This window comes from Apteryx rowi, unplaced genomic scaffold, assembly GCF_003343035.1.
Source record: "Apteryx rowi isolate R43461 unplaced genomic scaffold, aptRow1 scaffold_5, whole genome shotgun sequence".
Taxonomy (NCBI): domain Eukaryota; kingdom Metazoa; phylum Chordata; class Aves; order Apterygiformes; family Apterygidae; genus Apteryx; species Apteryx rowi.
In genome coordinates this window covers 5,772,082-5,786,718 of record NW_020450760.1, presented here as the reverse complement: position 1 = coordinate 5,786,718, position 14,637 = coordinate 5,772,082, and the positions used below count along the sequence as shown (strand labels likewise).

Here is a 14,637-nt window from a genome sequence, read left to right as displayed (position 1 = left end):
GGCAGCGCGGCCCGCCAGGCCCCGCGGCGCCTCCCCCCGGGCGCAGCGGCCGTGTGTCCTTAAGCAAGAACACCCTTCACGCGCGGAGGCAGCCCCCGAGCGTTCACACAAGCGCAGCGTACAGACAAGTCTTTAAACGAGACCACCTTCCCTCCGAGTGCCCAGGGAACAGCAACACAGCCTGCAGATCACCACTTAAACGTAAATGAAATAATCCCAGGTCACTGCAGTCAGTACCAACAGGAAGCCCTGTAGATGCACGGAGCATTATAACTACTGAAGCTTTCTGAAGCAAAACTTAGGAACCAAAAACTGTTTCTACTCTCTATCATGCTACTATGCAAGTTTGATTCAGATGATTCTTTGCTCTGTAACCTATCCAAGCAAAAAGTCTAACATATTCCCAAATTATTCTGGAAAATCATGTTTAAGAAACAATATGAAAAGTGTGGTTTTGTTGCCAAACACAGCATAGGTTTTGTAACCAAAGAACCCAGAGAGTGATGAGCATCTAGTAGTCGACCAGAGTACCATCAGCGAGTTTAGCTGTAATCACATGAAAGTAGTGTGAAGGAGGAAAGAATGAGCAGCTTCTTCATATTTGAACAATAATATAATGGGAACTGAATGAACACAGGAAGCTTTCAATATTTCATAAGGGCCAAAAATGCACTCTTTGGGCAATCTTATATGACTGCCCTCTGCTGCTGAGAATTTGAATGGTTCACCTGCACAACAGGAGCAGAAAAACTGACCGTTTGTGATAAAATCTTTGAGCCACATACAGCATTAATGCAGCCAGCACCCTCAAGATATATAGCTCCAAAGTGAAAAGAGGATGAGCTCTGGGAATCAGTCAGAGGCAGCAGACAGCAGCCCCGCTGTAATGCCACTCCTTTAACGCAGAATGGAGCAGGGCTGGCTCACACCAACAGCATTATCTGGCCCCATCAGGCAGGGTAGCCTTTGCAGGGTCACCTCTGCCCACAGACAAGGCATTCAGATTCTCAGCCATCCACAAGACAGCACAGCCTTTCTAGGAATAGCTCAGTATTTAAATTGCTCCCAAGCCATCAGAATCATCCTCCCTAACCCATAAGGGAAAAGCAAATAGAAACATCAGTTTAATAGTGAGGCCTGTACTTCTATAGCTGGCTCTGAATACCCATGACAGGTCCTTTAGTGATCTGAATACTGTAATCTCTCAGTGTTTGCAGGTGAGCTTGTCATTTAGCTTGGGAAGTCTGATTTATTTACTAGTGTGGTTTTAACATACTATTTACTTGGAGTAAAGTTTAGATCATCTATGCTCATGCAACTGCTCTTGCCCCATAGTAAATGTGAAGTTGACTATCTCTTAATGAACTTTGGAACAGCCAGAGGAACTGGATACAGTCCAAAAGGTTTGGACTACAATGATGTTGTATTGAAAGTAGATAAATGATGCAGAATTGAAATAAGATCTTATCTGCTTATTTGCATTGGGAAAACTGGCTAGGTTATCACAGTGAGTATATGAGCAGCCCTCACAGAGGCAGTGATTAATTTATGAGGCCACCACCTAAAAGTGACTGACTTTTTTAGTAAGTCAGAAATATAAACAGCTCCTTGCCTTCAAAAAGCATGCTTGTATTGAACAATGCACCACTGTAGCTAAAAAATGTTTGGAACTTCAGTTCCTCTTCTACATTTCCCAGAGTGGAGGCTGTCATGGCTCTGATTAGATTTTACTACTTCAAACAGCTTTGTACATGCTGAGTTATAAAGACCAATATATTCAGGCAAACAGTATACATTAAGCAAATGAGCGCTCAGTACATTATCCAAACAATATAAAGCTGCCCAACCACCACACCTAAACAACAAAGAAGTTAGAATGACTGAAACCAGAGTGGAAGGGTGGAGAGCTTCTGTTCAGAAAAGAGCAGCAGCTCTATCTCTTTTGGAAGAAAGGAATATATATTTAGAAGCAGTTTGCTCAGCCTCTAAAGAAAACTATAACTGTTTGTAAATATAGCATTTTCAGATGTTTCCTGTGATGGGCAAAATGCCCAAGAGACTGGGTGGAAAGCACCAAATAATGTTACTGATAGGCAGAAGTAACAATGGTGTTGGCATGGTTTACTCCACAGGAGGAACTGCACAACACTAATGACAGTAGAGAAGCACTTATAAAGCTGCAGGCAACTGCTCTCGTAGTATAACACACCCATTTATCCACACTCACTGATGACAAACAAGTATTACAAGATATTAAGATGTTTCTCTTTATGTTTGCTTGGGTACAGCAATGTAAAATTATTATTCAAATAATGAGTCATTTGGCAGTCTTTGGGGTGGGAAGAACAGCTTTTACTGGGAGAAAAACATGTGTGCAGCATACCAATGACATCTTTGGCATGAGAGGTTTCAACACTGGGGCATCTTAGATTTTTCTTTTATAGCTACTAGAAGTTGCACATTGTTGGACAGAAAACCTCAATAGGTGTCAGTAGGAGTTGCTACAGAAGAACTCTTTCCTCAGTGAATGAGGAATGAAGAGCCATAATCTCTAACTGCTACTGTCAGTATCACTGGGGCAAGAACCTCATCAGTAAAACTAGCTCATTTTTTAATTCTGTATTCACACAGAGATAACAGAGACTTAACTAGGCATTTCACATTCTCCCTTCCTCATGTTTTGAGGTTCGTCTTTTGTCTAATTAGGCGCCTCATCCTGGGCAGAGACTCAATACCTCTGCATGAAGAGGGACCTCATGATACAGCATCAGTTTGGTCACTCCTATCCCAAATAGCCCCATTAAGCACATACTGTTCAGAGTTCAACTCATGAGAAGACTTGGATAGTTACATCAAATTAACAGTTATAAACTGAGCACCTTTTACCCATATACCCTTCTGAAAAAAGGAACTTTGATCATGTAGAATATCTAAGTCTGGACTTACTACTACTGATACCACTCCTAGAACTGGAGTTTGCAACTAAGAACAAAGGAAATTTGTTAGCACTTTTCTGCTAGGGCCAGGGCACTGCTAAAGAAACCTCAGATCTCTGTAGCTTCTGGAATTGATAGAAGAAAGCCTAACACAGTGAAAAAGAATAAGAGGACAGGCTTAACAGACTAAAGTCCACTGAACTCATATCAGCTGAGAAACTGCTTCATTTATTCATTTTTAAGCAAAACAGACTGTTTGCATCACATGTCCTAAACATTTCAGGATTCTTCAGATGAACAGCACTTGCTTAAATCACACCATATTAATTGGAACATATGCTCTAAAGGAACAGTTTTCATTTTGACAGTACTGGAGTCCTTCAGCACACTAGAAACATTCCCAAATAACATTCAACATACCTGTTGAAATCAAACAATTTTTTCTTGAGAACAAAGCAATTCAGGCAGGAGGTAAATAAATGCTAATAGCCTTTATTTTTCTATAAGATTTTATATTTTTGTATCCTGGTGTTTGCTTTCTTTTCAGCGGCAGCACTGGCCCAAAGCACATTTGAACCACAGCGCTACTTAAATCCATCTCTAGTGCTCCCAGTATTATTAAAAAACAAAACAAAAAAACCCCAATGGATTGGGCTACATTTGTATCAATGGCAATTATGCAATGAAGGACCAAGTGAACTCTAAAGGGCTTTTAGACATTCCTGTGAGTTTCTAAAAGAAATTTTTGACAGAGAAAAATGCATAAATAAGCCTTCACTTTGCTCCCTCCACCCTTTTCCACCCTATTCTTGTATCATACATCTCCAGAGAAAGAATATGCAAGATGCACCTCTGATTTTGATTCCATGGTGTCTTGCATCTATTTATCTTACACAAAAAGGATGGTAGAATCTAACAATACAGCACGGTTATTTTAGAAGGTCTCCTTCCTCCTACCATCTTCCAATGCCATTCATAACTAAAGCAAGTCTCCCCTTCTGGAGTGTCATCATTTCTTCTACCCATTTTTTTTTGCAGGTCCTCAGAGACTCTGCACTTTGTTTTCTGTCTAGTGAAAGCACTCAGAAAGCTTCTCTTTTCTGCCTAAACACAAGAAAACACTCAGTGCCTGGAAGGGTACAGTAGGGATGTTCAAAGCTGACAAAAGAAAATGATCACATTCAAACTTGAGACATCATTTCACAGCTTTTTAATAGAAAAAGTTGCGGTACACTTAACTACACTGAAGTGAAGTTTTTTCTGGAGTATCTGCAGTAGTGAAAGTCATTATATTGGCTTTATTTATACCACTTCTACATGGAAAGACTGTAAGACTGTATATTAATACTAACAATTATTTCTGTTTAGAGATGTATATGTTCCCCAGGTAAAAATATCAAACAGAAAACAACCAAACATAGACCAGGTCAGAGAGACAGGTGGGGTGAGAAAGACAGCCAAATTCTAGTTAAAGAAAGCTCAAACCTACTTTTGATGACTTGTCACAATAGCCCAAAATAAAAAAATTGAGAAGCAATGTGTGGAATATGAATACTTGGCTGTATGCTGCTTCACCCTCCTCATAGGCTGGTCAGAGAAGGGAAAGTTTGATAATGTATCATCACACACAATACCTCATGAGAGGTAAGTTCTAGGAGATAAATCCAAAAGGTGAATGAAGTCCCCTGCCCTTGAGTGGATTCAAAGTCTGCATTAGGAACTCAAAGTCCTACACAATACCTACACAATAATATTTACTTAATGCCAAAGGATAGGATTATAATTAAACTGTGTGCTAGGTGTGCTCACCTGTGATCAGCAGCTTCAGCATGCAACTGCCTAGGAGGAGCCAAGGGACAGCAATGAAGACTAGAGAGTGTTCAACCTCCAACCCTTCCCTGAAGTTTATGTATCTCACTAAGAACTGCACACTTGGGATCCCCAAGCTATTTTCATTTAAGTCACCTGAAAAGGTCTACAATAGGAACTTTTCTTTGAATAAGACCGGAGTAATACTACTGCTCACTGACCACAACAAAGAACCTCAAGAGCAGAACCCCAAGCCCATGATGCTCCTTGCCCCAGTGAACATTTTCACTAGTAGGCTATAAAGTTCCACAGTTTGCTCTCTGCACCTCCCAAGTCACTTGAGTTCTTTTATGCAAGTTGCCTATAACATTTAGGCATCTGCAAGGATAGCAGCTAAGCAGTGAATACAGTTTGACTTGTCTGCATTTTGCTCCCAGACCAAAATATTGAGTTTACTTTGTTTCTCTTGATAAATCTCCCCTTTCAGTTACTTTCTTCACAAGGTATTTGAAAGTGAACTATTCTGCACAGTTCTGTGTTTTCCTGAGGCTAGAGTCTCCTTATAGTCCTCAATAACCTATTTAAGTTAGGAAGATGATATGCTAACATGCAAATAGAAAGAAACTACAAACTAGAGAGTGTAAAAGTATCTTTAAGGGAAGGGAAGAAAAAAGATCTTTCTCCACTTGTAGACAGAAGTAGATAAGCTTGCTCATATCATTTCTGGACAGAAATATGTGGTAAGACAGTGGGATGAAGGCAGAAGTGGATGTATCCACTACTTGCTGTACAATAGCAAACTCTCCAGGATTGCTCAAGCTTATAGTTTTGACCACTGCACCTCTACAGCACACACCATTTGTGAATCCAGTGAAATTCTGGAAATGATGAAAGTGATATGCTAAAAACAAACAACAAAAAAAATAGCTCCAACCAAGCTAATTAGAGCTGGTATATTGAAAGCAGAAACAACTTCCCACCTGTGAAATTTCACACTCATCTAAGAAAATTTGATTAATTGATATTATTTAAGTTGAACAGACTTGACATACATGGTAAACTGGAATAGGAATAAAGATTTAATCAGAAATCAAAATGTCTACCCTCATTTTGAAGTGAAAAATATTCTCCATTTGGTATGTTTTACACTGTATTTAAGTAGAAAAAATAATATTCACATTTTTTAAAGAAAGGAATGAGCAATATGCATTAGATTTATAAATAATTCTGTATATAAGCAGTGTTTTTATATCTTTATGGACAGCACCTGAAGAAGTGTCAGTTAGATTTCATGCATTTATTGCTTTATGCTGTCAACTCTCTGGTGACCAAAAAAAGTTTAATGACTGTATTAAGGTAGCACCCAGAGGCCCCCAAGTGTAACCAGACACACAGTATGCCAGGGAGTCTGAATGCACCTAGAAAAAAGACTAAATATTCTGAAGCAGCAACAACCTAATCAAGGTAGAAAGCAAATGAGGAAAGGGATATGTTGACTTCTGCTTTAAAAATGCAGAAGTAGCAAAAAAATGGAAGGTTATATATGTAGAAGTACTCAGTGTTAACTTTTGCTAACTCAACAGCAATGCTCCCATTGACTTCAGCAGGAGACAAGGCAGTGGGAAGCCAAGGCCTTTTGGAAATTCAAACAGGATTTGAAGCCAAACACCCTGTGTTCAACTACAGTGCATTGGCTCTTTTCCTCACTCCCATACAGTTACAGAAGTAGATGACAACCTGGTTTAAATACTACCTGAAGTCCTTTGGACAAATAGCAAAGTCTAACCTTTAAAATAAAACATTTCCTGAACTTTTTATTATTAAAATTAATCACAAGTGACTACATTTGGCTCTCCTTGCTTCCCTTCACCCTAGGTCCTTAAACATTACATGCAGTGATAAATGCAGCTTTGCTATTTTGATTTCCCTAACACTCAGTAGTCTGGAGCTATGCTTTCATCTCTACTAGCCTCTCTGCTTCCAGATGTGCCAACTTTATGAAGCACTTCATTTGTTTGTATCCAGTCTTTTAAGAGGTGGGAAACAAACGCTAGGCAAAAATGACTCTGTGCACCAATACTTAAATGTGTGTAGTTGCAGGAGAAGTCAGTAAAATTTTCCCCCTTCCTTGGTGCATGGACCTTAAATCATTCACCACAGCAAGCTAGCATGAAAGTACTACAGAGCAGTTATTTCCTCAGATCAACAGCATTTCAAAGTAAAGTACAGCAATGGACAGCAGCTGCTAGAAAGTAATTTGTCTTCTCATGGCTCCCATGACTAGCAACAGTCAAAAACTAGTATCAGAACAAACCTCTGAAGAAAGATCTGAAGGACTACCAATAGGGAAGTGAGTCCAAGGATAATTCAAAGAGATCTGCTTTTACTGTACAAAACCCCACTGTCACAAGAAAAGTGTTGTTCTAAAACTCAGCTTTTTCCTGGCTTTCGTCCATGGGACAAAAAAAATGTAAGCTTTTTTATTTTTAAATGAAGTCAAACTGCTCATAAGACAGCTGTTTGTACAAGCACAGTGAGTGCTACAATTAACTGTCACACATCAAGATCTTCATCCTACAAGTTGCTAGCTATGTCCAAGGAGGTTGCTTAGCAATCTCAGCTGCCACCAACAAGGAGAGCAGGCAGCTACTACAAACCTTAGAAAGGCTTAGGCCATTGCAACATTGAAACTTAGATGACTAAATGACTTGACTGAAAGGTAAACATGAAGATTTGAGAGAGTTTCTGAGCAATTATGTTTTTATGCAAGTTTATGGAAAGTGCATAGGCAGGTATTTGTGGAGAAGCTGCCTATCGTGTGAAAGGAATGCTTGCCCTCTAAAAATGCATGGTTAACAACCAAACAAACCAGTACACTTGCATCATGCACCTAAGATCATTAAAGACACTGCACGCGAAAAAACATAATTAAGATAATTAAAATACTTATATGAAGCATTTGGCAGTGCTTTATCAATTAGTTCTTTTGTTCCTTAGAACAGTCAGATTTTCAAGAGATATTCGTTTTCCTACTTCAAAAAGGAGAAAAAGATCATTTAAAACATCAAAAAACACAAACTCCCCTTTTATGTCCATATTGATATTTGTTTTTTTTTTAATGAATAAAGTATAGAGAATTCAAAATTCACCTAAAATTCAGGTTTCTGGCCTCCCTTTAAGAATTTGTATTTTATCTGTCTCCCACAAGAGATATTTTTGACTCTGTTCTTGAACTTTTAGTCCACATATCATAAGTGCAAGTATGCCAACACATCCACTCTTTCCCAGGTTGTTCTTACAACTAGTTGTCTAGATAAAGGTCAGACTTGTTGAAATTCTAAATACTCAGGACAAGTATTTGTGCCTAAAGGATACACACAAAATCAGAAAACAATACTGATGAAACCCCAAAGTCTAACGTGATCATGCAATGTAAACAAAGGACAAGGCCCAAGACAGGTAGAGCTCACACATACAGATGAAGTTTCAAACCCTCAAATTCCAAGCCACACCTGTTTTCTGAGAAGCATCACATTTTATATCCATCTCACCCAAATTTAAGTTAGAACATAAAACATTAACTTCCACAGGAAGTTTAAGTCAATACAAATTGATTTAAAAACTTGATGGAAAGCGTCAATCCACATGAAAAGTTGTAAACAAGTGAGATGAGGTCATTTTATCCTGCAGAACACTTCATATAATAGTAGGAATAAGAACACCACCAATTGCAATGATTAATTTTAGTTTAGTTTCTCTTAAGCTCACTTCATTCATGCTTTAAAATGCTACCTCTGCACTACCACAAGCATGTGCTATACAGCTGAGACTTACCCTCAACATTTTAATAGAAATAACAGCTTATTTATATCTAATATAATACTATCCCAAAAACACTAGCAACTGAAGACTAATGTTTTAAACAAAAGCTTTCACACTGCCCAGGATTACTTTAATAAAGATCTCTCAAGCAAAGATTAAGCAATATCAATTCATATGATTTATGCTTACAGCATAGGTTAGACTAACTCCTTTTGAAAGGAAAGTTATGAAGATTTAAGTGTTTTAAAATGTATACATGCACTCCTAGAAAGAATTGAAAGACTGAAGGGTGTATGATAAACTCAAATCTTTATTCAAATATTGTAGCACCAAATTTAGAAATGTTAAGATACAAAAAAATCATAATTAAGGTTCTCCATAACAATTCCATCCATTTCACAAATAGGCGGATGTGTGCAAAACTCAGGAGATTCAACTGTATATGAGATTTCTTCAAGTAAACACTCATGTGATATCACATGCTTGGCAGTCTCTCCTCCATCAGATAGATTATCATACGGCCATGCTGCTCAGGGAAATTTTTGTAAGAAATGATGCTGTGCATGTCTCAAAATGAGAAAAATATCTTGCTATAAACTCTTATTCTTTAAGCTTTACATGGCAGAGATAAGGGTATTCAAAAGTGCTGAACAAGAATAGATTTAATCACTCTCAGAGCGATTGCAAGTAACAAGCATTCAGTTACTACAGATTGCCATTTCAGTAGAATGCATGAGTCTAACTGTTACAGATCTTCAGTTGCCATATCCGAACTATCAGAGCCCCCTCATGGAGATTAAGTACACACTAATCGGCTTTTCTCGCTTCACAGCAACTATACACTCTTGACTGAAAAGCTAAGTCAACAAAAGCACTCCTGTCATTGTAGCTATAGCCAGGGTTTGCTGGTATACCTTAGCAAGAGCACAGGAATCTGTCCTACAAGCAGGAAGTGCCCTGGGGTTTTCCCAGGATTCATGAAAGGCCAGAAGACACTTCCAGCATTTGCAAGTAAATTACAATTTGTAAGAATTATCATACCAACTAAGGCCAAAAGCTCAAAGCCCAGGATCCTGCTCTTCAACACTGATCAAAAGTGAATGCACAGAAAACAAAGAATAGGACATGCACATAGTTATAATCCCAATATCTAGTTTTCTGCAGCTCAAGACTTAACATAATGATGGTATCTTTGTATTTAACAGACCAATAGATTTTACTTTCTCAAGTTTGCCCTATCTTTTTTGTGCCTATTTAAGATTTTAGCATCCACAACTCTCAGGTGCAAAGAGGCCAAGAGATACAGGAGGTGCTCTCATAGGAGGTCACATTCCTCAGCTCTACTCTACATATAAATTAGATGTTTATACAAATATGCTTCCTCTACAGTAGAGGAAGACTCAAGCACTGCCATCTGCAAATAATTCTAAAAGATTTTGGTTAAGCAAAATAGTTGCAAGAAGCTTGATTATCCAAAAGAATTAATTTACTCATCTATTTCAAAGATCATACTACACGGTCCTTGCTCACATGGCTTCAGGACAGTTTCATGGTTCACAACACTTACTACTAAGAAGCATATATAGCAATCAGCATCTTTAAGGGTCAAGCTTCAAGTCTAAAGAACGTCTAGTTTAGAACTCTGCATTCAGGCTCAAGTATCATGTTCCATTCAATTTGTTAAATGTTGGGCTCAAACAGTCTTCCTTTGATGACTAGTATGACTTCTTTCTGCCAAAGGTATTCCTTACATCATCTAAGTCAAACAACTGTCTTAGATCATGTACATTACTCATCAGTTAAACTGACCTAGCTAATTTCATACATGTTCTTTGCCTCTGTCAATTATGACATGAACTCTGTTTTATTTTCAACCTAATTCCCTCTCTTGGGAATATGCTATAAATCCATAAATATGAATTCATTACCCACCTAGTAGAGAAATAAACTTGCAAAGAAGTTAGATACTGTTTAGATTCTAAATCTAAATTCAGTTTCCCATTGGACTCAAGTTTCAACCAATAAAACCCCCAAAGCATGTCTACATTTCTGCTGCTTGACACACAACTTTTTCAAACTATCACATCTTCAAAATGTTCAGGAACTTTTCACAGCTGTTTCTTCAGCATTCACCTTTCAGGCATTCACATAAATTTTAACAGTGCAATCCAAAACTGTATGTACACTTCAAGAACTCTTAATGCTCTCAAAACTAAGGATATATTGGTGCTGCCAGACATTGCCCTGACAGTATGTCCAAATTATTCACCAGGCACGCAGAACAGCAGGAGCTCATACTATCCTCCTAAAAAGCTTCAAGAGAAAAATAAAGCTGCCTAAGCAGAGCTCAATGGTTAAGGCACACAGGAGACTTCAAGGCACCATCAGAAGTCAGGATGACATAGAAATACCGGACCTGGGTATGAAGGTGTCCCATTCCCATAAGCTGAAAGGTTTGCAAAAAGATCTCTTATTTCTCACCAGCTAATTTAGCTTTTTTTGCTCCCCTCTCTTTGCTGACAATATCATTCTTAGATGTCTAACTCCTCCTGTGCACTGTACAAGAACTTCAAACTGCCAATTCACAACTAGAAGTTCTGTTCAGCAACAAAACGCCAAAGCAATCTAACTTGTGACTTTAACCTTGAATGTTTAAGCACAGCAGTTTGAATATTGGTACTTTTATTACTGATTTCAGAATGAGATGATAATTGTTCTTCTAAAAGGAACATCAGCAAAATGTCAGGAGTCCCATGGGAGTCCCGTTAGTATTTCTTCTGAACAGATGATTTAAATCATTATCTGGAAAATACAAGAAGTTTCACTTAGACTGATGAATATTTGAGCAAATAGGAAATAATTATTTCTCTATTACAAGTGTATTTTGGCTCATTGTTCTAAATCTTACCAGCCGTATTATTATTTCATAATTCAAAAGCATTTCTGTACCTTGACCGTACTAAATATTTTATTAAAAAGCATTCTATTAATCTTAACACAGGCCACTTGTTTCACAAGATTACAGTGAATAATTATAAATTCAGGTACTTGTGCTTAACCCAGTACACAGGCTTTGGAGAGCATTTCCAATATTTATAGCAGTTTTAAGTGTTCAGCAGATGCTACTTAATTTGCTAAACAATATCAGACTGCAAAATTGCTCTTACTGTTGATAGATCARTAATGACATGGGGTAAGTCATTATCTCCGTGGCAACAGAATTGTAACTGTCAGAGGAATAATGCACATGTTACTGCTGAGACTCTTACAGGCATGCCTCGGCTTCCTCATGCAGGTACTCTCTCTGCAAGCCTGGTATGCCCAGAGTACTAACAACCAAGGGCACCTCTTGGACTACAGAGGATGAAACTACAACAGCAGCTACATTATTCCTGGAGGAGCACATCCTCACAAGGGTTTCCACACACTTCAATTTTACATCCTCATTTCACTTTTATTTTTTTCTAAGCATCTCCTTATAGAAATAAGCAGAATGAAATTTGGGAAGGCAAATACCATGAAGTTCTCTTCATAGTCCAACATTTTCTAAATGGAAGACGTTTAGTTGTCTTTCAGAAAAGAAAGATCTTTCATTTTTAACTCAATTTCCATTTAATTCCCTTCTCACTTACCAGAATCTTAAAATGGCAGGATTCTTTTTGCTAGATCAAAAGCAACAAAGTAGCCCACTTGGTCTATTACAGATAACACTTATTAAGCCTCTGCCTGTGGATATCATACCAGTTCAACAAAAAGCAAATGTTAGTTTTTCCTTGCAGAATTTACTAAAATATCATACAGTATGAACCAGATGCTACTTATTTTATACATATTGAACATCTTGCACCATGTTAGTCACCATACATGAACTGCAAAAAACAACTTTTCTATGTCTTGATCAGCACGATTGTGCCTAGCTCCTGAGAGTCAAACACTGATGCACAAAATGCACAATATCAACACTACAGCATTAAACTTTACCTCATGATTCATAATAGAAAGCATTTCATTGTAAGTACAGACACTCTCAAATACTGTATTTTTTTTAAGTATTCATAACCTATTCACATTAAAAGAGAGTGCAACTTTGCCACAATTTTTTTTGTGATTTTTTCTAATTAAATTGCAAGAAAAGACCACAGAAGCAATGCCTGAAGTTAAATCAGTTTAGAAATTCAGTGTCAAAAATACATCTCACTTTTTCTGAGCAGAAGTTTCTGTCCAAAGTATTCTTAAAAAGAAAAAAGAAAAAAAAGGCATTTTTTTGTCTGATTATGTAGAAAACTGAGATGTCATTCAAGTGTCAGCTGGATTCCACAAAATGAAAAACTAGAAAACCCAGTCTTCTGAATACTGAAGAAAAGGTGTTACTGTTTGTAAACCTTGCACATTAGCATAACTGGGGAAAAAAGTTTCTTTTCCTTACAAATATATGTGAAGTAATACAAATGGCCATTAACATACCAGAAGTCTAAATACCAGAGCCACAATGCACGTTAATACTCAGGAATATACTTTGATTTGTTATTTGTGAAAAAACATTGGTTTTGTGCTTTAGTAAAAACAAGAACTTCTCAACTCTTTCTCTTCACTTACAGAATGGACCTTGCTTCTGTAGAAGACTTCTATGCTCTGTTCCAAGTTCTCAGAAAGCATTCGGAATCAGCCTAGGAGCTCTAACGAAGTTGGCAGCACACACAGCCATTTCCAGGACCTGTTTCAGTTTCATCACTTTTCTGATACAGCACAGTTCTGCCAGTCTTTCAGCACCACACCACTCAAGCCTTTTGCACACACAACTAAGCAGTCTAGCCTCTGCTTTCATCTCTCCATCTTGTTGCAACCCTGGCCAGTTGATCCAGCAACATACCAAGCTGCACAAGGGTATCAGTTACTTTGCTGCAAGTACTAAACTGAAGCATGCAGAGAACTGCCAGTTCCTTGATAATATCAACTGCCATATTCACCCCAGTAAAAACAAACAAATCAAACTCAACAACCAAACGCAGTCAAATTGGCCATTAGAAACAGCCAAAGGTACCAAGAAAGCTGACACTTTCAGCATGTTCTCAGCTGCATATGTAAATCCTCCACTGTTTCTTCCACCTGCCTACACAAAAGAACCAAAAAGTATCGATTCAACAGTGCTGCTCTTTTTAGGACACACACTTCTGCCACTACAGCTTACATATATTTCGCACAGTTCACCGCCAAGGAGTTTTACTCTGCATAAGCAAAAGATACACAACTGCCTGCCCTTTCCACACGTTTCATTTAAGCACTTAACGTTGTTTTAAACCACCGCTCACCGCCTCCCCCCAGCCCCAGAGAGCTCTATCACAGTCTGAGTCACCAAAGGGCTGACTGAAAGAAAACAAAGCCCCCTCCTCAGCGCCGAGAGCACTGGTTGTTATTAGCCACAGTCCCCCATGCGCCGAAACAGGCCCCAAACACACCGCCCGCACCGCTCTGCTCCGCCCGGGAAGCGCCAGGGCCCTGCCCGCACACAGCAGCTCTGGCGGGCACCCGGCGAGCCGCCAGCCAGGGCCTGCCGCGCCGCACGGGCCGGCCCGGCCCAGCCGCCCCCGCGGACGCCGGTACCTCCCCCGGCGGAGCAGGGGCAAGGAGGCCGGGCCGGCGGCCAGGAGGCGGCTGAGGAGCCCCGGGCGCCGCCGGCCACGCCGCCGCAAGAGCGGCCATTACCCGGAAGCGGAAAGAGTCACGCGCTCACGCCCTCGGGGCTCCCCGAACAAAATACCTCACGAGGGAAGGGCGACCAATCGTGGCCCGATAAGGGRAGGCGGGATTAATCAAATCAGCCGGAGTGGCAGCTGCTCCACCCAATGCAACTGCGGCAACCCGATTCCCTCCACAAATAGGAAAGCAAAATGCCCTTAAGGCTGATGGGTGGGAGAAGGCTGGCTGGATCCTAGTACTATTGGCTAGTGGCAATGATTGGCAGGCGGACACTCCTATGCGGAGGAGAAGCCCCTCGTGACCTATGCTCCCCTGTACCAATAGGCGGGCGGCGGGGGCTTCAGGCCGGCGGGGCGCGGCGGGGGCGGCAGCG

At 39.6% G+C, this 14,637-nt stretch overlaps 1 long non-coding RNA gene and 1 other non-coding gene across 2 annotated transcripts; both read right to left on the bottom strand.

The window, feature by feature from the left end:
* Positions 1-3,143: 3,143 nt before the first annotated feature.
* Positions 3,144-14,017, bottom strand: LOC112972622. The gene is made up of 2 exons (XR_003255734.1): positions 13,164-14,017; positions 3,144-12,293 (listed from the first exon to the last, which is right to left on the bottom strand). It is a non-coding gene; the product is annotated as an uncharacterized LOC112972622 (long non-coding RNA).
* On the bottom strand, positions 11,659-11,930 carry LOC112972753. Its single transcript, XR_003255776.1, has one exon.
* Positions 14,018-14,637: the final 620 nt, after the last annotated feature.